Here is a 25020-nt window from a genome sequence, read left to right as displayed (position 1 = left end):
TAAGAGCTCTAAAATTCTGTTGTTATTTATATAACCAATAATTAACAAGTCCGGGGTCGAATCCGATACCGTTACTTATAGTATATGTCACAAATAGTTATTAATGCTTGTACTCGTTGTATATGCTGTATCCTGTATCTCAATGAGATGAGATGGATGCGTCCAACAGTCGCCAAATTTTGTATTTTTTAGTGGAGAACATCATCTATTTAACGGAAAGTAAAGTTAAAGGATATTGCTTACCTCGTTCTCTTCCTTAGCAATTCATGTATGGAGACCGCCTCATAAGAATAAAGAAATAAGTCGGTAAGAAGAGGGACACAGTTGGTTCCCATGGGAATGCGGTTAGTTTTTTGAGAAAAAAAACCGTCCTCCAAACGTAACAAATATGTTGTCTATCAAAAATATAATTGCAAAAGGTCATTAATATATAGTAAGTGATGGATACTGTCGATAACACCGTCTACGTCTACGTCGAGGAGTTCAAAATATTGATTTTTCACAGCGTTACAGGAAGGATTGCGACACGCGAATCAATGAATGTGTTTGTAGATAGATGTTTTTGTGTACTGTTAAATTCTTCCTTTTAAAATTATTACTCGATGATAACTGCTGTACCCATATTTTGACTATTTATTTATTATGTCTGGTTAATTCACGCATCATTGTTAATATAACGGAATTTGATGAGACTGTCAACAAAGTAAGATTAGCGCTATAAAACCAGGTTTAATCCACCATTTTCTACATTTGAAAATGCCTGTACACAGTCAGGAATATGACAGTTCTTGTCTTCAATTTTAGTGTGTTTTGTCATTTGATTTTGCCATGTGATTATGGACTTTCCGATTAGATTTTCCACAGAGTTCAGTATTTTTGTGATTTTACTATTTTTTTTGTATAGAATACATATTCCTTCAATTTTGTCAATGCACCCACATGTTGAGGTGTTGAAAGATGAAGACAAATAATTGGTCGTGTGGTATAATTTTTTGAAGATGCAGCCTATTAACCAATTAACCAAGATTGAAAATGTTAGTCAACAAGACTAGTGTGTGAATGCCCAATAGCAATTGTCGATCGATTCACCGCCGTGTACAAGTTTTTAAGAAATCTTTTCCTTTAATATACATGTATTTTAATCTGTGTTTTTACAGTCTCTCATAACTCTTTTATAAATTGATCTGTTAATATTATATTGTGTTTTATATCAAACGTTTTAAAGAGGTCAGACTCTAATAAATTATGTGTTGTTGTTTAATTAAATAAACTCGTCATGGATACCAGGAATGAAATTTTATATTTACACCAGACGGGCGTTTTGTCTACAAAAGACTCATTAATGACGTTCGAAACAAAAAATGTTAAAAAGGCCAAAATAAAGTACGCAGTTGAAGAGCATTGAAGCTTAGGTAATGTATTCCGAAGGGAGAAAAGCCTTAGTATTTCAAAAATTCAAAGTTATCATAACAGTTAATTTAAAATTATGAACAAATCAATGATAAATATATAGTCAACACAGAAATGCTGACTACTGGGCTTGAGATATATACCCTCGGGGAATTAAAACTCCACCAGCAGTGGCAGCGATTATAAAAAAAATCAGCAAAGTTTACTATCTTTATAACGTGTCTAATCCATAGACTATATAAATAAAGGCAACAGTAGTATACCGCTGTTCAAAACTCATAAATCCATGGACAAAAAACAAAATCGGGGTAACAAACTATAACCGAGGGAAACGCATTAAATATAAGAGGATAACAACGGCATAACACTAAAATGTAACACACATAGACAAAATCCCACGAGAATAACAAATATAACATATATATATAACATCATATGTGTTGTTTAAAAATTATGAATATCGTAGATTATTGTATGTTTTTTTTTAATAGCTAAAATGCAAGTAAATTGAACATGTACCATCAAAAGGTTTTGCAGTTTGAATTCAGTTAAAACTAAATCTTGAAAGTTATACATTTTAAAAGAGAAGCGAATAATATCAGAAGGACATTCATACTCAAAAGCGAAAACAAAGTGACAATACCATGGCTAAAATAAGAGACAAACTAACAAATAAAAGTACACACGACACAACATAAAAAACTAACGACTAAACAAGAACCCCACCTGAAAACTGGGTTGATCTCGGGTGCTTAATTGTTTCATTGTGCCTCTTAAATTTCCATTCCAGTTCTTTGAATTGATTGTCATGATAGAATACAAGAAAGAAAAAAGAATCCTAGACTGAAACAAAGCCTTCGTCTTGGATAAAAGTCAAAGCATTTATTTGCAGTATTTCTTCTAAATAGTAAAATCACAAAAAATCTGAAATCTAAGTAAACCCTTTCGGTAATTAAACCAATGAAGGGATAATAACATTAACGGTACCAATTTTTCTGCACCAGATGCGCATTTCGACAAATAATGTCTGTTCAGTGATGCTCGTGGCCAAAATATGTAAAGCTTATATAAAAGATGTAGAGCTATAATCCAAAAGTTCCAAAAAGTATAGCCAAATCCGTGAAAGGAATCAGAGCTTTGCATGAGGGAGATACATTCCTTAATTTATAATAATTTTCAGCCATTCTAATATTTGAGAAGTCCAATAGTTTTTGAAGGTTAATCACATCTTCTAGTGCATCATGTGCATCATAATTGCAATTCATAAGACTATTTATCAAGTGAACTTGGCTAAAAGACTTGAGATCTGGATTGTTAATTTTAAAAAGCAGCCTGGTATCTACAAATTATACACATTTTTTCAATTCTTCAGTCTTTCCAACAGATTTAAGGGTATTAATTAAAATGTGGCAATCAAAGGTCTTGATGTTATGTCCTGTGAGGTAAATGTTATGACCTGCACTTTTAAGAAATTCTAGAAAGCCATCTAATGCTGTAGAAATCGTTGAAGACTCCACAACTTTTCCTTGGTGGAACATCCGTCCATTTCTCGTAGTAAGACCTATTATCTCACTGGAAAATGAGTAATTTTGGTATTACATAGGAAGTCCAGTGAGATTCTCCATTGACTACTGCAATCTGTGTTACATGTGAGTCCCTTGCTATAAAAAAAAAACCAATATTTTAATTTTAGTACATTACCAAGTGCAAGTGTTCAGAGAGAAAAGTGGTTCATGCAACTGTCCACCAGTCATTGGCTTTTTTTTTTTAAATAGACAAATATAAGGGAAAATCTGCTCAAGTTGAACTATTTTAGAAATATATATGAAAAATTCAGTTTATACTCATTTAATAATTCTGCCCGTCTAAACTATTCATAAAGTATATACCAGTCATTATACTGAATTATAGCATCAGGTTATTTAGCTTATTGTTGAAGGTCACATGTTTACATTTAATTGATTACATTAACTTCATTTGAACCATGGTGGATAAAGAAGCCTCATTGTCAATTATACCAAACCTCCTCATTTTTTATCCTAATGAATGTTGCTGTTGCTAAGTTTTTATAGTTTTTCATGTTGTTTCTTGTGTACTATTATTTGTCTGTTTGTCTTTTTCATTTTTAGCGATGTCATTGTCAGTTTATTTTCAATTTATGAGTTTGACAGTTCCTCTTGTATCTTTAATCCTTTTTTTTGCACTAGTGCAAACAGAGCTTATATCTTACATGTAAACATCGTAATCAGTGACAAAAATATATATTTTTAAAAACTTTGTTATTCTTTGCTATCATAGGTCAAAGTGTTATATTGCAAGAATATTAATATCATACATCTTTATATTGTACTTGGATTTGTAATTAACATTTGAGCTTGTGTAATATGAAATGTACTCTATATTCACCAGTATTCATGCAATAACATTGACCTATGTCATTAAAACAATAAATTATATACCTAAACAGTGGTTTCCAAGTCAAGGCAAATTATTTTTGCAGTATTTGGAATATTGCAGTAACCCTCTGGTGGAACAGGTGCTGAAGGAATTTCAACAATGTCTTGGTGGTCCTGCAAATCAATTTCAAAGCTGTAACTTGTGCCCTCACACGTCTCTTTAAATTGAAATTAATGAGACTGTCATTAAAGTGAGAGGGTTAGCGCTATAGAACCAGGTTTAATCCACCATTTTCTACATTTGAAAATGCCTGTACCAAGTCAGGAATATGACAGTTTTTGTCCATTCGTTTTTGATGCGTTTTGTTATTTGATTTTGCCATGTGATTATGGACTTTCCCAATTGATCTTCCTCTAAGTTCAGTATTTTTGTGATTTTACTTTTAACTGCATTTCTCTTCACCCTTCAAAAATTACAATTTCATTGAAAGTCATTCTAGTCTTTGTTAAAACAATAAATAATGTCAAATGATAATTATTTAGGTTTACTTTGACACTAATGTCAATGTAGTTGCAAAATTCATTTCTAGAACATTTGTTGCATTTGAAAGGTTGAAAGAATTTGTAATGCTTTTTATTCTTTCCATGATCCTCAAATTTCTATATTCAGGTAATGAGAAACAATCTAGTACTATTTCCTCTTATATTTATGACATGACCACCCGTTCGAAATTGTATAAAGGAGTATCACGCCTGGAAATAAAGCGTAAACCAGACCTACATGTAGGAGCAGGAAAAGTAAATTTATAGTCCTTACATGCGTAGTAATAAGTGGTCAATTTACCAGTCATTTTGAATCCACTGACATACATATAAATCTCCCTCATTTTTTTTTCTTAAATGCAGTTGAAATAATTTTTTACCTTGTTTCGTAGCTGGATCCTTCTGATTTTGTCTTTCCTGGTAATGCTTTTTGCTCTCCTTTTCCTTTCTTGAAGGTCTCTAAGTATTGCAAGTCGTTTTGTATGAACACCTGGAGATAAGCCTATGTTGTTGTAGACCTGAAAAATATATTTATTCTATATCTTTATATTCAAACATTTGACAATAAATGAAGTGCTGTGAGCTTCACTATCATAGATGTAACTTTTCTTTATTACAGATATCTTTTTATTCAATTGTTTTTATTAAGTATTTACTTGTTTATCCACACATTTTAGACCACTTAATGTCAATAACATGATGTTTGCAGTGGACATTGATTAAAATTGTATGCTTATTATATGTTTACAATATTTAATTATTCGTGACGACCTCTTCAACCTGTCTTTGTTTCCTATGTAAAAATTGAAGTATGAAACAACTTAATAACCTTTTTTCTTAAACAAATATTGATAAAAACATATATAGCAATTAATCTTTTTCTTTACCATCTATAAATATTATGTTTTATGCGTAATGTTAATATATTAATCTATACTCAAACTAATTCCTTCACCACGAGATAGGTTTTAACATCATTTTGTTGAGCTATAATATTACTCAACCAGATATGAGTTTCCCCCAATATGTCTTACTTTTTATCATTTGTGTGTTTTCTCAATGACATATACTCCACATCTCCTTTTTACCATATAACTTGCTATTAAGTAACATTCATCCCTTCATCAAATAGCACTGTCCATCATTTTTTTGTGCAACTGATGCAGCAACCCTCACATTCAGACTTTATGAGCCGCTATAAAAATGAGATTTTATCGCTTTTGATGTAACACTCTTGTTGAAACTCTCGTTTTCCTTGGTACTACCTAGCTTTGACAACTTTTGGCTGTTTCTTATATACTTTCATTAGGTCCATCAAATCAGTCTGAAGAGGTATATCCTTTTAAGGCTTTCCAAAAGGCAAAGAAGATTATTTTTTGAAGCATTTCTTTGTGGGAACACCATGATTTATCACAAAATGAGTGGTCACCAAAAGGATGTCTCCCTACCGCCTCCAATTCATTCTCTACTCCTTTAGAGTAACTTGATTTTGGCACAGCATGTAGTTAAGGCAGTTAATCAAGTATTTAATTACCTTTGGTGTAAGTTTCTTATGTTTTGCTTTAAGCTGGTCAAGTGCGTTTGCTAAATTCTTTTTAACATGATTCTTGTCAGACATTTTTTTGATATTGGGATCAACAGATTTTCTTAATCTTGCTATTGTAGTAGTATCATCATCGGCTATGATTGTACCAACATTAGTCCCTTTGCTTTTGATACTTTGAACCATTTCTACTACCATGTCTTGCTCCATTGCCTTTGCACTGCCATCCCAGTTCATTCTACAGTCGTGTGTCTTTGCCTGTACTCCTTTTCTGGTTGCTTCATCACACATTTTACAATACTTGCTGCGGACACTGAAGCCTAAAATTTTTCCTGTTTCTGTACCAATCATGGAACAGTGACCTGTAATTCAAAATATCAAATTGATTGTACAGCAATAAAATAATTCCGGTTTGATTTGAATTGTGTGCAGTGAAATTTAACTTTTTGTAAAAGAGGAAAAGGGGGGGGGGGTTTGCTCCAGTCATGCTTCAGTGATACCCTGTATACTCAACCAAATTTTTCCTATGAAAGGGGCCCCTCAGAGCCCCCCCCCTTTTTGGATCTGCCTATGATCACTAAATACACTTCATAAAGAGATAAGATGTAGCACATTGAACTAGGAAGAAGTCGGAGTGTCAATATAATCTTAAAAGTCCATACCTAATGTACTGACAAAGTGAAAGCCCTGAATTTTCATATTACATATATAAATAATGTATTAGGGGAAAAGTGTTCAATGCGCGCCATATGTTCTTTCTGTGTGTTTTTAATTTTTTTTTGCAAGAATTATAACATAAAAAATAGATGTACATGATTGCCAATGAGATATTTACTCTCTACAAGAGATCAAAATGACACAGAAATATCCATTGAATAACTTGTAAATTTTCTTTTTGTCTGCTGAAGCACTTCCTCTGTGGTTGTTTTATGTGTGACGTCATGATATGTTAGCATGGTTTTTTTAATTGACCACCTCTATACATATAAATTGATACATTGATTCAATAAACATGAAGTTGAAACAAAGCTAAGGATACATGTAAATACAATAACCTCTGAAACTCGAAATTGTTATATCCAATTAAAACAGTAGAATGCTACACCATATATATTATTGGATATTATGAAAATATTAATTTTGTTGGTTTTCCATTTCCAAATTTACATCTGTAGCTATAAATTGAAAAAAAAGAAAACCTTAGTAACTTGAGAATTTTCACATTATATATACCTTAAAGACTGTCATATGACCTGCCACTTCCTCTTTTTTACCATGCACCATCAACACTCCTGGAAAAATACCTGTATACTGTAACAATGACATTTTTAGATTTTTTAGCTGAAAATATAGTAGAAAAAGTTCTTTTTCGGTTATTCTCAGTAACAAGCTTAAATAGTTTGATATAGACTGAGTGGGGCATGAAAATTACATAATTAAATTTTTTAAACTTATTCCAGATGGTGTAAATATTTACAACAGTATCAATGGAACATAGATATCATTTAATGATGAACTGCTTTGAGTAAGAGCAGTTAAAGAGGAATTAACTTGTCTACCACCAATTCCAGTATGCAACATTGCTGAAAGTACACATAAAATGTTTAATAATTACAAGGTTTTTATCCTTATTTCCCATTAAAATCTGTACGCTCATGTGCTGAGTTAAAAATGGTGTAAAATTATAATAAATATTCATACCTCTACTGTGTTGTTATTTCTTGCGAATAATTATCACTCTAGTATTTTTGGAATTTTGAAGTTACCCGCCACGGCAGCTATTCGCCATATTATGAAAGCGGCGCTCCTTATATAACAAATTTATTTATATTTTTTATATAATTTACTTGATTATTCACATATTACTGAGGAACATTTCAAATCATTTCAAGAACAAATAATACCCGTCAGTCATATATAATTTTAAGGATACAATAGCAAAATTATAAGCATTCATACCGTCTAACATTGACAAACAAACAAATGTTACAGTTCAATACAATTTGTAAAAAAAGCAATTCAAATTTAATGTTCTGTTACAAAGAAATTCGCCAGGATAAAGTCTCCTAGTTTTGTTAATAGTGTCCTGTATTAGAGAGAAAGATCGTCCACTTTTTACTGCCGGTGGTAGTTCTTCTATTTGACAAAAAATCTTAATTGAAAAAAGACACAAAATGTCCGGTTGGGTTGGATTCTTTAAAATATAAGATACTTAAAGCTCGCCGTAGTTTTGTTTTTGTCAAGAAGAATACGTTGTAATCTCCACGAAGAAGATCGATATCTATGATTTACCCAAATATTCCAATCTTCGTTATATGTTTCTTCAACCCAGGCACCATCTTGAACAGTTTGTTCATCTGGTAAATACACAGACCTTATTTTGTGATAATGCCATTCAGCAGAAACACTATCTGGACACAGTTTGTTATAAAAAAAAATCTTCACAAAAACTTTGTAATAATAGTAGACTAAATATCAGAGTGTCAAGTCAGAGATATGTCCCTTAGATGTCCATAATTTCGAAGATGCGCGATCTCTTATATTTGCCGATCATTTCTCACTGTTCGCATGCTTGTTTAGAGATTCTGCTGCCCTATGTTAGATTCATAAAATTTTTAGAATAATGTGTTCATAAATTATTGTGTAGTTGTAAATAATCAGTGTTAGTTACGTAGAGATTATCGGGTTTCCTACAAATTGATATCGTACAATGTAAGCCACAATGTGAACCTTTTTGGCAAGTGAACACATCGAACGATTATGTGTTTATCGTTCTATTACTGGTCTTTTCTCTCACCCTTAGACAGTTTTACAATTATGACAAAAGCATTTATAAGCTTTATAACTTCTTTTTACAAACTACAATTCAGTACCGATTATCAAGTTGTCACAATATGAAGCTTTTTTTTGTCGAGTGAGCGCAACAACGAGTTCAAAAAGGCCTTTATATTGTGTCGAGCAGCTGATATTTTACATCAACATACAAATAACCTGATAATCGATTTATCAGGTTATATTTCCGTCCTTTTGAAGTGTTTTCTTAGTTTCACCAGCAACCGGAAGTTCAACTAACCAACGTCAGTTTCGTCTATGATTTGTTACTTTACCTTTGTGTTTACTTGCTGATCTTACACCCTTTGCTGTGAGGAATGGCATACATTTAAATGATATTCCCTTTACTGTTAGTGCAATGTTTAATGTCTTATAAAATGGAAATTATAATCGTTATAATAAGAATTCTTGATATAAAAAGTGGATGATTCCTGACTGTATTGTAAAACTATGATAATATAATAACCATATCGCTTCGCTTGATGACTGTTTTGTATTATTTATTCACACATCATTAGATTAATGATTTCGATGTAATTTGTCTTTTTACTTCACCATAAACTTTTTGGCTTGTTTCTTTTCAATAGTTCATATTTTGTCTGGTCTAGCACTGTAATTGGTAAATTTTACATGGTATATGAGCTGCTATACCCTGTAAGCTTAAATAGATAACCCAAATGGTTTATATGTGTATTATCTCCCTTAAAGTTTTAGGGAATTTGGTTTTAAATAGAAATTTATTAATAACATTGATGATGCTTCAATTTTTTAGGACAACCCATGAAAATCTCGTAAAAAAAGAACAAACTATAATAGTTAAAAACAAACCTTACTTATAAAAGATCTTGCTTGTCATGCCAAAGTTCACATCTAACTGATGTTACAAAATGGTGGCAAGGTAAAAGTCTTATATTTTTTGGATTTTGCAGTCTCTCTATGGTCAGCATTTGTCCACCCTAATCGATCCTATGCCTATCTAATATATCTGTATTTCCTGTTAAAAAGATATGATATGTTTTCTTTTTTCAATGTTAAAGGTTTAATTATATTCATTCATAGCAAGAGTGGACAACCAGCTTTAATACTCATTATATTCTAAAATTGTCCATAAATCTTTGAAAAGATACGACTCAGCACAGTGTCTCTTTTTGGTTCTGTAGTGTTCGTGATGTCATCTACCGCTATTTGTACCAAGGCTTTTACAAAAAGCAACAACAACTCTTCATAGGCTTTATTATTTGATTTGACGTTGTCATTTTTATTCTTTCTTCTTAAAACAGTTTTCAAGTTCAACACTGTCCCAACGAGTCCGGCTTATATATACTTTCTATAGGCAGTGTAAAAATACCGGAATTACTAATATAAAACGTGGATGATTCCTGGCTGTATTGTAAAACTATGATTACATAATAACAATATGCCTTTGTGTGTAATTCAATTATTTGATCCTCATAATCACTCATTATATTCAGACAATCCTTATTTTTGTAGTCATCATTGAACATGATTTTAAATGTGAATGAATACCTGTTGTTTCTTTCACATGCTGTCGCAGTTTCTCAAAATAAAAAAAAAAAACATATAAACTTATAGAATTATTCAATGCAGGGATAAAGGATTAAATAAATGTAGAAGGCATTGTTTTATAAACATTGTACATTTAATTTGTAATTAGATTGCTGATTTATCTTATAACAGTAAATGAGGTAAATAGATTCACTTATTATAATTATGTTCAAGTAAGATTTATAAAATCTGGTATTTAATCTGATTTTTTTTTAAAATAGACAATATGTCAATAAAAAATATCAATAAAAAAAAATATGCAAGTCACTCTCCTGACCAGTGCTCGATAATTTTACACTGCTTTTTACGTTTTACCGACAAAAACTTTCAAATTAGCTTCTGACCTTTTGTTTCGTCAAAGTTGACTCTATTTGTAGTTCTTTGGTATGTTTGTTTCACATACTAGCATTGTTCCAACTTCGATTACAACCTGACCAGTTCTCGATGATGTAAAAAAAAATGATGTCCAATTCATCAAATAAACATTTTACTGAGAATTGGTATCAAAATTTTGCTAGAATTGTAATTTATTCACAGAAATACAGATATTTTGATAAATGTCATATGAAATTCATTATTCCAGACTACACTAATATTGCAGTACCACGACTCACCAGTGATCAAATTTAAGTCAACATAAGTTTGAACCCTTGCTGGTAAGCATTCATAAGTGGTTTAAGAAATAACAAACAAAAAAATATAATAAAAATATTTGTTAAACGGTTGCACAGATTGAATGAAGTATTAAGTAGAAAAAGAGGACTATCGAGAAGGCTACTTTATTTTCAAATATGTTTAATACATGTAATATGTGTGACGCCAAAATACCAAATCTAAAGTCTACAGAAGATGCTTCTTCTAATAGTCTATTCAACATAGCATTTGACCTAAAAAAAAAAAAAAAAATTGAAACAGAATTTGTTTTGGTATTTTTCAATTCTAAAAGGCTTTCTTTGCAACATACTAAAAGTCTACCAAGATATTAGAGTGGGAAAATTGATTTTTTGGGAGAAAAATAGCAAAATTTGTCAAAAATAGTGAAAAACTGGGAAAAGCTTGTTCAACATTTATTTTAGAAGATTATCTTTTCAAACCAAATACAACTTAGATTTCAATATTATGAATGAACACGAATGCGACCACATTCATTTAAGACGGAAACCGTCTAAAAATTTACTAAAATGCTAAAATTGAGAAGATTTCAGTAATTTAGCATGATTAATGATGCTAGTATCCGATATATGTGCACCGTATTGTCAAAAACAGCCCATATTTATGTAGCAGAAGCATTCTTCTTTCCAGTAAATAGCTAAAAGATTACATTTTCACAATTTTGTAAAACTGTTATATTTTTGGGCCAAAAAGGTGAACCTACTCCTTTTAGGTGAAAACATCAGATTTTTGTTGGAATTTGAGATTCACAAAGCGTGAGTTGATTACAAAAACAGACAGGAAAAATATAAAAAATGGTAATAGAAGTTCATTTGATATTCCCAAAAAAGACACAAACCTTGTTTTGATCATTTTAAAATTTAACAGCAATTTTTAATAGGGTAAATGATGATTTTGGGTAAAATATTGCAAAATCATCCAGAAATCGTTATAAACTGGAAAACACCCATTTGGAGTTTTAACGGTTATTAAATCATTCCAAAATAGTAAAAATGCAAATCTTATTATACTAATAATCAGATCAAACAAAATTCATTATTAAACAAATATGAAAATAACTGAAATTGGGTGAAAAAAATTCGTCAAAAACGGGAAAAATCTGATAAAATAAGTTTTTCATAAAACCAATTAAGATGTTAGTGAAAATCAATTTATATTCTTTATATGAAAAACTGCAATTCTTTTACTCATACTATTTTAACCAACTCGATGTTTAAAGCGAAAATCAAAGATTTGTTGACCATGCATAACATGTATAATGAGAGGGAAAAATTCTAATTGACCAAAATAGTTTGATGATCAAAAAGTAAATAACAAAATACATGGAAACATTGTTTTAAAGAATATTTCACAGTTTTCTGTATAAAATAAATATCTATTCATCAGTTAGGCCAGTCTCAGCAATGGGCACAGAATTAAAACCATTCAAACCATGACATTCACCGCATTCTACGTTCAACAGAAGACCATTTTTTTTTACAGACACATCATTTGGTGACACACTTTTGCTGACAGTTGTCTCTAATAATGTAAAGAAGTTTATAAGGTGCAGGAGGAAGTTCCAGAAAAAAATCTACTTTTGATTTTCCAACCACAGTCTGAAGGATCTATGTCAACTTCTTCTGACATCCATTTTTGGCACTGATATTACACTTTGAAACTTTGAAATTTGCCTGAATCTGATGTTGGTTTGTTTCCAGTAATTAATCTTGAGTGAAGAATGTTGATTCCTTAAATCTTCAAAAGGAAAGACCTCAAAATAAACATGTGAGCGCTTCTTCTTCTGCTTTGATGATATCTGCTTTATTGAATCATTATTTATGATAACTTGACCTTGCATTTTCAGATATTCTTGGTTTTTTTTAATGCAAGTCCTTTCCCTACTCAAAAAAGCGTAGATGTAGAATGCAAAAAAGGCAACAAATTACAAACATCCTCCCTAAGACTTGCATTTTCCATATTTTCATTTTTTTGTTGAGAGACATTTTATCAGATTTAAAAACAACCCTTTTACGCTGCTGATTAACAGGATGAATAAGTACATGTAACACTAATATATCTGTATCTTCACCAATAACTACCACTTCTGAAAACAAAGCACAATCTACTGCCGTTAGCACAATAAAAAGATCTGCATTATCAGTTGCATTTTTACATCGTACGTCATTATCCTTTAGCTGTCACAAAGCTTGTTAATAAGAGCTTGTTTGTTATGACTGTTTGACATGAAAACTTCATTTTTAGTCTTGCAAGGAATAGAAGAGGTGAAATTGATATTCGGCAAAATGATGTGATTTGTTCTACGCAAATGTGTTCAATAGTATATCTTTAATTGAAGGAAGTTTTTGAAAACTGTCAAAACAATAACAGGGTCTTTCTACTTTCTGATTACATGATCAATATACTTTTGTGTAATGCCTTCAAGCATCCAAGGGAGTTGCTACAACAGTTATCCACCATCAAGGACATGCTGAAAACCCTCACTCTTAATCTGAATTTGTCTTAGGTTTTTCTGACAATGTAATTGATTGGTTTGACTTCTTGCAACTATAACTCAAAAGTTTTTCGCCTTTTATCAATTTTAACAGTTTTGATTTCCAATACTTTCCGCTTTGTTTCAATATTTATAAGTAAACATCATTAGAAAAAGGATTTCTTTCACTAAGGTACTTAAGAATCGCAACAGTGTCTACCCTGTCTCGTTGTTTCCTTGCACGCGTAGCATTTTTATGCTGATCACTATAACAGTATCCAACACCATTGAGATCTTGCATGGTACTGTTATAGTCTGCAAAAGCTGGCATAGATAGTATCCATTGTACTCGTTGGGATTCGCCCATTGCTGTGACCTTGGTTATACCTCCAGAATAATTTACACTTCTCATCAATATCTGTTCTATAGTCAGATGTGTAGAAAGACCACTCCAAAAACGATATGTTTTACTAAGTTCATAGTATTGATGAAGGAAAAAAAATTCTATTATCCATAACTAAAAAGGACAGTCATAACAAACAAGCTCTTATTAACATGTTTTGTGATAAGCTTAGGATAATGACATTAGATGTAAAAATGCATCTGATGATGCAGATCTTTTTATTGCGCTAACAGCTTTGCGGACATATTATTGTTACTTATTCATCATGTTAATCAGCAGTGCAAAAGGGTTATTTTTAAATCTGATAAAATGGTAATAAACCAATACATGAAAATATGGGAAAATACAAGACTAAAGGAATTTCTTGGGAAGAATTTTTGTGAATTGTTGTCTTTTTTGCATTCTAGAACAGGTTGTGACTCAACACCTAGGCTTTTTGGAATAGGCAAAGGACTTGCATTAAAAAAATCTTAACCAAGAATATCTGAAAATGCAAGGTCAAGTTTTCATGAATAACGGTAAAGCAAAAGAAGAAGCGCTCACGAGTTTACGAGGACTTCCTCTTGCAAGACTTCAAATTCTTCTCTGGAGAACATCCACATCAAGAGTAATTACAGGAATCACATCGGTTCAGGTGAAAATTTTACCACCAACAACCGAAACAGGGCAATTTCATATAGTCTCAAAGAGTTTAATGTCAGTGCCAAAAATTGATGTCAGAATAAGTTGACATCCATCCTACAGAGTACAGACTATAGTTGGGAAATCAAAAGTAGATTTTTTTTATGGAACTTCCTCCTGCACCTGATAAACTTCTTAACATTATTAGATACAACTGTCAGCAAAAGTGTGTCACCAAATGATGTGTCTGTAGAAAAAATGGTCTTCAGATGAAGTTAGGATGCAGTTAATGTCGTGGTTTGAATGGTTTTAATTCTGTTCCAATTGCTGAGACTGGCTTTACTGATGAATATATTTTTGTTGTATACAGAAAACTATAGAATATTCTTCTTTTTTTTTAATATTTCCATGTATTTTGTCATTTTCTTTTTGATCATCATCTGTGTTGGTCAATTAGACTTTTTACCTCTCATTATGCATGGTCAACAAATCTTTGAATTTCACTTAAAATATATTGGTGTTAAAATAGTATGAATTTCAGCATTGCACTTTTTTTTATATAAAGAAAAACTATGAATTTTATCAGATTTTTTTCCAGTTTTTTACGATTTTTTTACCAAATTTAGCTTTTTTCACCAAAAATCAGTTATTTTCATATTTGTTTTACAATGAGTTTTGTTTCATCTGACTATTATTATATAAAGATTTGCATTTTTCTATTTTGGAATGATTTAAAAACCGTTAAAATTCCAAATGGGTGTTTTTCCAGTTTTTAACGATTTTTGGATGGTTTAGCAATAATTTACCCAATTAAGAATTGCTGTAAATTTTTGAAATTATTTAAACAAAGGTTTGTGTCTTTTTTAAAATATCAAATGGACTTCTATTACCCTTTTTTTTCCGGTCTGTTTTTGTAATCAACTCACGCTTTGTGATTCTCAAATTCCAACAAAAATCTGATGTTTTCACCAAAAATTTCATGTTTATAACATAAAAATATTTTTTTAAATATGTCATTTCATAAATACTGTATAACTGTTGTAACACTTTTGGTTTGAAAAGATTATCTTCTAAAATAAATGTTTAACAAGCTTTTCCTAGTTTTTCCCAATTTTTGACAAATTTTGCTATTTTTCACCCAAAAAATCAATTTTCACACTTAGATATCTTTGTAGACTTTTAGTATGTTACAAAGAAAGCCTTTTAGAATTGAAAAATACCAAAACAAATTTTTTTGAGGTTGGCCACATTTTTCATCTATTTTGACTAGAATATATAAAAGAATAGCAGAAGATTGCCACTGTTGGTGGACGTTTCGTCCCGGAGGGTATCATCAGGCCAGTAGTCAACACTTCGGTGTTGACATGAATATCAATAATGTGGTCATTTTTATAAATTTCTTGTTTACAAAACTTAAAATTTTTCGAAAAACTAAGGCTTTTCTTATCCCAGGCATAGATTACCTTAGCCGTATTTGGCACAACTGTTTGAAATTTTAGATCCTCAATGCTCTTCAATTTTGTACTTGTTTGGTTTTATAAATATTTTGATATGAGCGTCACTGATGAGTCTTATGTAGACGAAACGCGCGTCTGGCGTACTAAATTATAATCCTGGTACCTTTGATAACTATTAGCTAATGAGTTAAAAAATAAATCAGAAAAAGAAGTGAAGTGAAGTGAAGTAAATGAGTTGAATTTTTTTTTAGAAAAAACTGTTGATCCTTAAGAAAGGAAAATAAAGAAAGTTAAAATGGAAACAAAACTTATGGAAAATCTTAAATCTAAAGCCCCGGTCACAACAGATCGTACGATTTTTTGTCGTGGAAGATCTATAAAATAGTTGTCGTGCAAAATGTAAACAAGAGGCTCTCAAGAGCCTGAATCGCTCACCTGAATTTTTTTTGTTTAATCTCTCATCAATGATTATTTTGGCTTTTCAATTTATTTAAATGTTCTTTGAATCGTTCTATTTTCTTCAAAAGCAAAAAAAAATCATTTTCTCCTATGTTCTATTTTAGCCATAGGAGCTATGTTTCTTGACATACAAGGAAATGAAATATAAAATTTATACTAGATACTCTGAAACTCTGAAACTCATTTAGCCTAAGTTTGGCTGAAATTGATGCAGCAGTTTCATAAGAGAAGATTTTTTAAAGTAAGTCAACATGATGAACAAATTGTGAAAAAAGTCTTTAAAGGGCAATAACTCCTAAAGAGGTCAATTGACAATTTTGGTCAAATTGACTTATTTGTAGATCTTACTTTGCTGATCTTATTTGCTGTTTACAGTTTATCTTTATCTATAATAATATTCAAGATAATGACCAAAAACTGCAAAATTTCCTTAAAATTACCAATTAAGTGGCAGCAACCCAACAATTGGATGTTTGATTCATCTGAAAATTTCAGGGCTGATAGATATTGACCTAATGAACATTTTTACTCCATGTCAGATTTGCTCTTAATGCTTTCGTTTTTGAGATATAAGCCAAAAACTGCATTTGACCCCTATGTTCTATTTTAAGTAACGGTGGCCATGTTTTTTGACGGATCAAAAATCAAAGCACACACTTTGTGCAGGATAATCTAAGGAACAACCACGCTAAGTTTTAACCAAATCCATTCAGTAGTTTCAGAGGAGAAGATTTTTTAAAGTTAGCAAATATGATGAACAAATTGTGAAAAATTGTCATTAAAGGACAATAACCCCTTAAGGGGTCAATTGACAATTTTGGTCATATTAACTTATTTGTAGATCTTACTTTGCTGATCTTTTTTGCTGTTTACAGTTTATCTTTATCTATAATAATATTCAAGATAATGACCAAAAACTGCAAAATTTCCTTAAAATTACCAATTAAGTGGCAGCAACCCAACAATGGTTTGTTTGATTCATCTGAAAATGTCAGGGCTGATAGATCTTGACCTAATGAACATTTTTACCCCATGTCAGATTTGCTCTAAATGCTTTCGTTTTTGAGATATAAGCCAAAAACTGCATTTGACCCCTATGTTCTATTTTAAGTAACGGCGGCCATGTTTTTTGACGGATCAAAAATCGAAGCGCACGTTTTGTGCAGGATATACTAAGGAACAATCATGTTAAGTTTCATTCAAATCCATTCAGTAGTTTCAGAGGAGAAGATGTTTGAAAAATTGTTAACGACGACGACGACGACGACGGACGCCAAGTGATGAGAAAAGCTCACATGGCCTTTTAGGCCAGGTGAGCTAAAAAAATATTTCGAGTGGTCACATCAGCTACGACATGTCCACGATGGGTACACGGCAGAAAAAAAGAATTGTAATTGTTCTGTCGTGGGTCTGTCGCAAGTCGGTCGTGCAACAGTCGTATGACAATCGTGAGTTGTTTGGCGGCTATTTTTCAGGTTTTCATGTCACGAAATGCGCGTGTTACTGTCGTGCCGATGTCGTACGCCTGTCGCACAACAGTCGTGGGTCACCCGCCCGTTTGCCTCCGACCTACTAGTTTATAAAGAAGGCCCGATTTATTGCGTGTCATTTGCCATTGATTCAGTGTCTATAAGTTTGGTCTTAGTAAACGACATTCTTCGTATTAGTTTATATTATAATTGTTCAGTGAAAAACCAGAATGACCCCGAAAAGAAAAATTAACAAAAGAAATGTGGTAGCAGTTAATATGGATCATGTTCACCAGACGGATGACCCCCTACCACAAGCTGAAAGATATGAAGATTCGGAAACTACTGGAGACGTCAGGGAAGAAAACATGTGGCACGACGAACGTTCAACTGTCGTACGACAGACAATCAATGTTGTGCGAGCATCGTACGCAGTTTGGTATTTGTGAGACAATCGTGCGACTGTATCACGAGTGTCTTGCGAAAGTCGTGAGATTGTCGTACGACAGTTGTGCGATTGTTAAATATTAAAATGGTTTATGTTGGTACCCACAACGACAAAAAATCGTAGAGCAAAAAGGGTGCATGTCCACGACACACGACACCTCCACGATGCTCAAAATATCGTGCGACTGTCGTACGAAGATCACAGATGACCCACGATTTGACAAAATTTCATGTCGTTGCGCTGCATAGATGTGTTGAGGGTTCGTTGTGACCAGGGCTTAAAGTATAACTGTTACAGCAAAATAGTAAAATTAAAAATTTATAGTTGTAAGAATTTAAAATCTCAAAACAGAAGACTATCATCCAGTGTAGTAAACACAAATCGCTTTAAAAGTAAAGAAGAATTTAACAGACATAGAAAATATCAATAAGAGCATAACAGATGAAATTAAAGTGTCAACTGAATATAATTCAGAGTTTGTGCAAGGACGCATTGAAATAGTTACCTTTAACAAACCTAAATGATTATATGCAAACAAGGATAACCTTCATTCTTTAATTCAAGACGATAAAGAAATATATATGTTTGATGATAAGTTATTTGCATATACACCAGAATTTAGACAGGCCGTCATGAATATATCTTGTATGAAAGTAGCAACTGAACACATAGTGTCCGTTATCATTGAAAGTCTGAAATTAGCTGGTAAAACTTTGAAGCAAATACCGGTATGAAGAACTATTGATAATATTGTGACAGGAAAAGGTAAGAGTAAGTAATATTCAAGTTGGACAGTGTTTGAAAGACCCCAAAAAGAAAAACACCAAAAAATAATATTCAGATGAAACACGACAGCGCCACGATGCTCAAAATATCGTGCGACTGTCGTACGAAGATCACTGATGACCCACGATTTGACAAAATTTGATGTGGGTTCGTTGTGACCAGGACTTAAAGTACAACTGTTACAGCAAAATAGTAAAATTCAAATAGATTTACTTATTTTCTTAAAATAATAAATAAAAATAAATACCAGTGTAAGTGTCAAATTCCTCAGTCTTTGCTGTTTACATTTTCGAAAGTGCAAAAACCACGAGTGATTCCCTACCTAGAGATAAGAAGCAGCGCAGATAGCTGTATTCATCGCATGGTCTAAATAATGTTCTCTAAACATAACAACATCATGTTTGCCGGTAATGGAAATCTGTGTTCTTTTAAAACTTCTTCGAAGTAAATTATAAAATGGCATGTATTTCAACATCATACTCCACTAGAATCCGTACCGTTCCACTTCACCCTCTGTAACTATAGAGCCAAAAACTACATTCAACTCATCAATCACTTCAAACAACAAAAACATCAAATAATGAATTCACAGCAGAACTTAAACCAGCAACAATGCATAGGAACAAGCAAACCCTGCGTTGTAACTTTCACCAATGACAACAGAGGAGACGTTCAGATATTGCAGGTAGTCTATACTAACACAAGGAATGGTCGTACAAACTGATGAAGCATATCTTTATCAGGATATTTGTTACTATGTAAGAACCTAGAATCATTAGAGGAAGATATTTAACAATAGGCAGCTAAGTATGCAGAAATTAAGAAAGAAGAATATTTTATAGCTGATTACGAGAATGACTTTTCTGATTACATACCAGATAGTAACAAACCTAAAGACAACGGTCTAAAAGTGGGACGAAAGATACCAGAGGGACAGTCAAAGTCATAAATCGAAAATAAACTGACAACGCCATGGCTAAAATGAAAAAGACAAACAGACAATAGTACACATGACACAACATAGAAAACTAAAGAATAAGCATTACGAACCCCACCAAAAACTAGGGTGATCTCAGGTGCTCCGGAAGGGTAAGCAGATCCTGCTCCACATGTGGCACCCGTCGTTTTGCTTATGTGATAACAAATCCGGTAAATAGTCGAATTCGGTAGGCCACATTCATGAAAGAGAATAAGATTGTATTTTCTACGTGAGGAACATATCCGATATCATTTGTGAAACGGTTATTCCATAACGGTCAACCAACTCGTGATGGCGTCCGGTAAATTTACGAAGGGATGATTTCAACTTCACCATGGACACGGTGTCGTCTGATACGGCAGGTGTCCCCTCATCACCAGACATGACAAATATCTCAAACACGACTCATTCAGATCATCGTCCTAGTGACAATAGCAATATTACACATATATAGCCATGTTCAGTTCTCCTTAAAGACATTTTGGTGTTTGATGACACAGTACAACAATGTCGCATTTCAAAATGTGAGACCAAAGGCTGCAAAACTTGTGCTATTTTAATTACAGATGCTGAATTCACTAGCAATTTGACCAAGAAGTTATATTTCACCACAAGTTACGATGATCTGAATTGTAAATCAATAAATGTCGTCTACGGATTAGAGTGCAAAAAAAAGGGGACGAAAGATACCAAAGGGACAGTCAAACTCATAAATCTAAAACAAACTGACAACGCCATGGCTAAAAATGAAAAAGACAAACAAAAAAACAATAGTTAACATGACACAACATAGAAAACTAAAGAATAAACAACACGAACCCCACCAACAACTAAGGGTGATCAACCTTTGCGGATTGGTATACGTCGGTGAAACGAAAGGAAGGCTTAACAAACGTTTGTGCGGTCATAGATCAGACATTAACCTTAATGCTAACGACATTCTATACCAGCATTTCAATCAGCCCGATCATTCCATCGTTTCTATGACAGTTCGCATTATCGAAAAGATATACCATAGCTCTAACAATCCTAATCTTTCAACGACTCTCCGTAGACAAAAAGAAGACTACTGGATTAGACAATTGGGAACTGCAACACCTTATGGCTGCAATGACAAAATTAATGGTATAGGTATTCTATCTAGTCCTTCGTGTAACTCGGTGAATGTGATGAATATTTTCAACTCGACTCCTCGACGTAGACGCAGTCATGGTCATCGTCATTAAACATCACCTTCTCTGCATGATGTCTCTATTAATGACTTGCTGCCATTCATACAAAAGCCGTTAGGTATTCATCACATTCGCACGAAACTTTATTCATTACCCCTTTCAAAACTTCATTATCTGTTCAATTTATGTTTGGAATCCACTGTTACAAACCAATACAAACTTGAAGCTATAATTTCGGATATTGCAAGTCAGAGACTTTTCAAGCCAGTTCGCATTGGAAAAGATGAAAAAGAGAAAAGATCTTTTCTTAATCTTTCCTTTGCCAACAAAGGTCTTGATGGCGTCAACCAAGGCAATATTCTTCATCATAAACTAGTGCAATCGAAAATACCTCCTTATTTCAAAGACCAGTCTGTACCAATAATTTCTTATACCTATACCAAACCTATTGCAACTAAAATTTTCAATTACAAACGCGTTTTGCAGGATCTCGATATTGACGACTTCAAGTCTAAACCTCCTTCTTGCACTTGTGCTAGTTCCAAATTCACATATAATCCTGCTGGCCACGTTATTACCGGTGACCTTAACATGGTTAATAACACTTCTCTACGAAATGTGTTATCGAAAGGTCCCAAATATCGTGAGCCTAAATCCATCAATTGGAAATACAACTTTAAAATTTTGATGGATTCAGTCGAGGATTATGCCAGGCAATGGGCTAAGCGAGAAGGAAGACGTAGACACTCTTTCCGAATGGATTAAGGCAGTGAGGTCGTTGATACAAATCAGAATTAAGGAACTGAATGGGTCCATCAATGCCCATGCTACGTCAATCTTTAAAGACCCAAATGTTGCAAAACACCTATCCAACCTCCATGACAAATATGTTGTTGTCCCCGCAGATAAAGCCCCAAATAACATCGTTTTTGTGTGTAAACGTCATTACATCAACTGCTTGATAAACGAATTAGGTATTGACAATTCACTTGGAAACTCAACATATACCTTCACGACACTTACCAAAGAGGAACTCCTGGATAATCATAGGTCTGTTCTATGTTCCTTTGGAATTTCAACCAAAGATGAAGAACTGGATCTTCCATTACTGTATTGGATACCTAAACTACATAAGTCTCCTTACAAACAACGGTATATTGCTGGGTCTTCCAAGTGCTCCACGAAACCTCTTTCTAAATTATTAACATCTATTTTATCAGCAATCAAAGACGGGCTTCAAAGTTATTGTGAAACTGCCTATTCTAGAGGTGGCATGAATCAGATGTAAAAACTTAAAAATTCAAAAGATCTTTTAGAGTACATACAATCTAACTCTCATCTTGCAATAGTATTAAAACATTTGACTTTTCTACTCTACACAAGTATCCACATTCCAAACTAAAAGACAAATTGAAAGAGTTGGTATTACTTTGCTTCATAAAAAAGAATGGCCAACGTAGATACAAGTATCTTGTCTTAGGGAGGGATACATCCTACTTTGTAAAGAATCACTCTGATTCAAACAAAAAATTCTCTGAAACTGATATTATCAAGATGTTTGATTTCTTGATTGACAACATATTTGTTACGTTCGGAAAACGTGTTTTTCAACAGACTGTCGGCATTCCAATGGGAACAAACTGCCCCTCTACTCGCCGACTTGTTTCTTTATTATTATGAGGCTGACTTCATGCAGGAACTTCTTAGGAAGAAAGATAAGAAGTTAGCAATATCCTTTAACTCTACTTTCCGCTTTATAGATGATGTTGTTTCACTAAACAATTCAAAATTTGGTGACTATGTGGAACGCATCTATCCAATCGAACTAGAGATAAAGGATTCTACAGATACAGTTAAGTCGGCTTCATATCTTGACTTACATCTTGAAATTGACAATGAGGGTCGGTTGAAAACAAAACTTTACGACAAAAGAAATGATTTCAGCTTTCCAATTGTGAACTTTCCATTTCTGAGTAGCAACATTCCAGCAGCACCTGCATACGGGGTATATATCTCCCAATTGATACGATATTCCCGTGCTTGCATTTCCTATCATGATTTTCTTGATAGAGGTTTGCTGCTCACAAGGAAGCTATTAAACCAAGTGTTCCAAATAGTGAAGTTGAAATCATCCCTTCATAAATTTTACGGACGCCATCACGAGTTGGTTTACCGTTATGGAATAACCGTTTCACAAATGATATCGGATATGTTCCTTACGTCGTAACTACAATCCCTTTCCTTTTCATGAATATGACCTACCGAATTAGACTACTGTAAACCAACTTATTTTCGCGACTTTCGCGAGTATAAAAATAACGCGAATATAAATCTTCGCCAATTTAGAAGACTTAACCTTTGTTATTAAACTACATCACGTAAAATAAGAAAATCGCAAAAATAAATAGCCGCGAAGTGGACTTCAAAGAGTAAAAATCGAAATAAATTTAGTATCCGCGAAAATAAGTTGGTTTACAGTATTTACCGGATTTGTAATCACATAAGCAACACGCAGGGTGCCACATGTGGAGCAGGATCTGCTTACCCTTCCGGAGCACCGGAGATCACGCCTAGTTTTTGGTGGGGTTCTTGTTGTTTATTCTTTATTTTTCTATGTTGTGTCGTGTGTACTATTGTTTTTCTGTTTGTCTTTTCCATTTTTAGCCATGGCGTTGTCAGTTTGTTTTAGATTTATGAGTTTGACTGTCCCTTTGGTATCTTTCGTCCCTCTTTGGCACTCTTGGTTGGTTTTATAGCTTCCTTGTGAGCAGCAACTCCCTATCAAGAAAATCTTGATAGGAAATGCAAGCACGGGAATATCGTTTCAATTGGGAGATATATACCCCGTATGCAGGTGCTGCTGGAATGTGGAATGAAACACTAAGTAGAAACAAATGCACTAGCAGATTGTATAAAGAGATTACAGACCAGACTTGAGCAAATAGAAGAAAAATAAAAAATCTGAATTCCTATGATTGTCGCTATAGACGAATATGAAACTTGCCAAAATATGGCATCCGCTGTTCTCACGCTTTAGACGGCTTTGAAGATCTTTGGAATAATCCAGATGAGGAAACTGTCAGATCACAAGAGAAATTCCAGGATACTACCAATAATACTACAAGACCAATAAATAAAGTCCCAGTCCTACTCAGAAGAAACTTAAAAGTGTAGTTATACGGCCGAGGTCAAGTGTGGAAGTAGAAAAGAGTTTGCTTATAAACTCAATAAATCGTATAAAAAGGACTTGTATAGTATAACCCAGAAAAGGATATCGTTTTAAGTGACTTTATTATTGATAAAACCCCTTTTTAAAAAATCTATCTATCATTTTGTAAATACCTTCTTGGAACCAAGAAAACCTCATGAAATATAGGAGCGGCTCTTGGGCTGATATTGAACCTAGGGCTGATAATACATGCAATATGATGGTTTCTGGGACTTTTAAATGTACATCAAGCGTACTTTTATCTTTTAGTTATTAGTTATATTATTTATGTAAAAATGGCGCAATGTTGTCATGTACTGTTCAAAGCGCAGCCATTTGGTAAATATTCTAAGTAAAGATTCAAAATTACACAAGAAACAATAGCTAAAATTAATATATTGTTTAAATAGATTTACTTATTTTCTTACTGAGTTAGGATCATTTTGATTCGAGGACTGATGATTTTTTTCAACGTTTGACGTTTTATTTCTGTGCAAAGATCAAATTACTCCGTCGTTGATTTTTACATTTTTGCAAGTGCAAAGACCCCCGGTGGTTTCCTACTGAGAGATAAGAAGCAGCG

General features: G+C 33.0%; 1 pseudogene; it reads right to left on the bottom strand.

Moving 5' to 3' along the window:
• Positions 1-2474: 2474 nt before the first annotated feature.
• LOC139514974 (uncharacterized) lies at positions 2475-13802 on the bottom strand (annotated as a pseudogene).
• Between the last annotated feature and the right edge of the window lie 11218 nt (positions 13803-25020).

Source organism: Mytilus edulis, chromosome 1 (genome assembly GCF_963676685.1).
Source record: "Mytilus edulis chromosome 1, xbMytEdul2.2, whole genome shotgun sequence".
In the NCBI taxonomy this organism is placed as follows: domain Eukaryota; kingdom Metazoa; phylum Mollusca; class Bivalvia; order Mytilida; family Mytilidae; genus Mytilus; species Mytilus edulis.
This window is presented reverse-complemented; position numbering and strand designations above follow the sequence as displayed.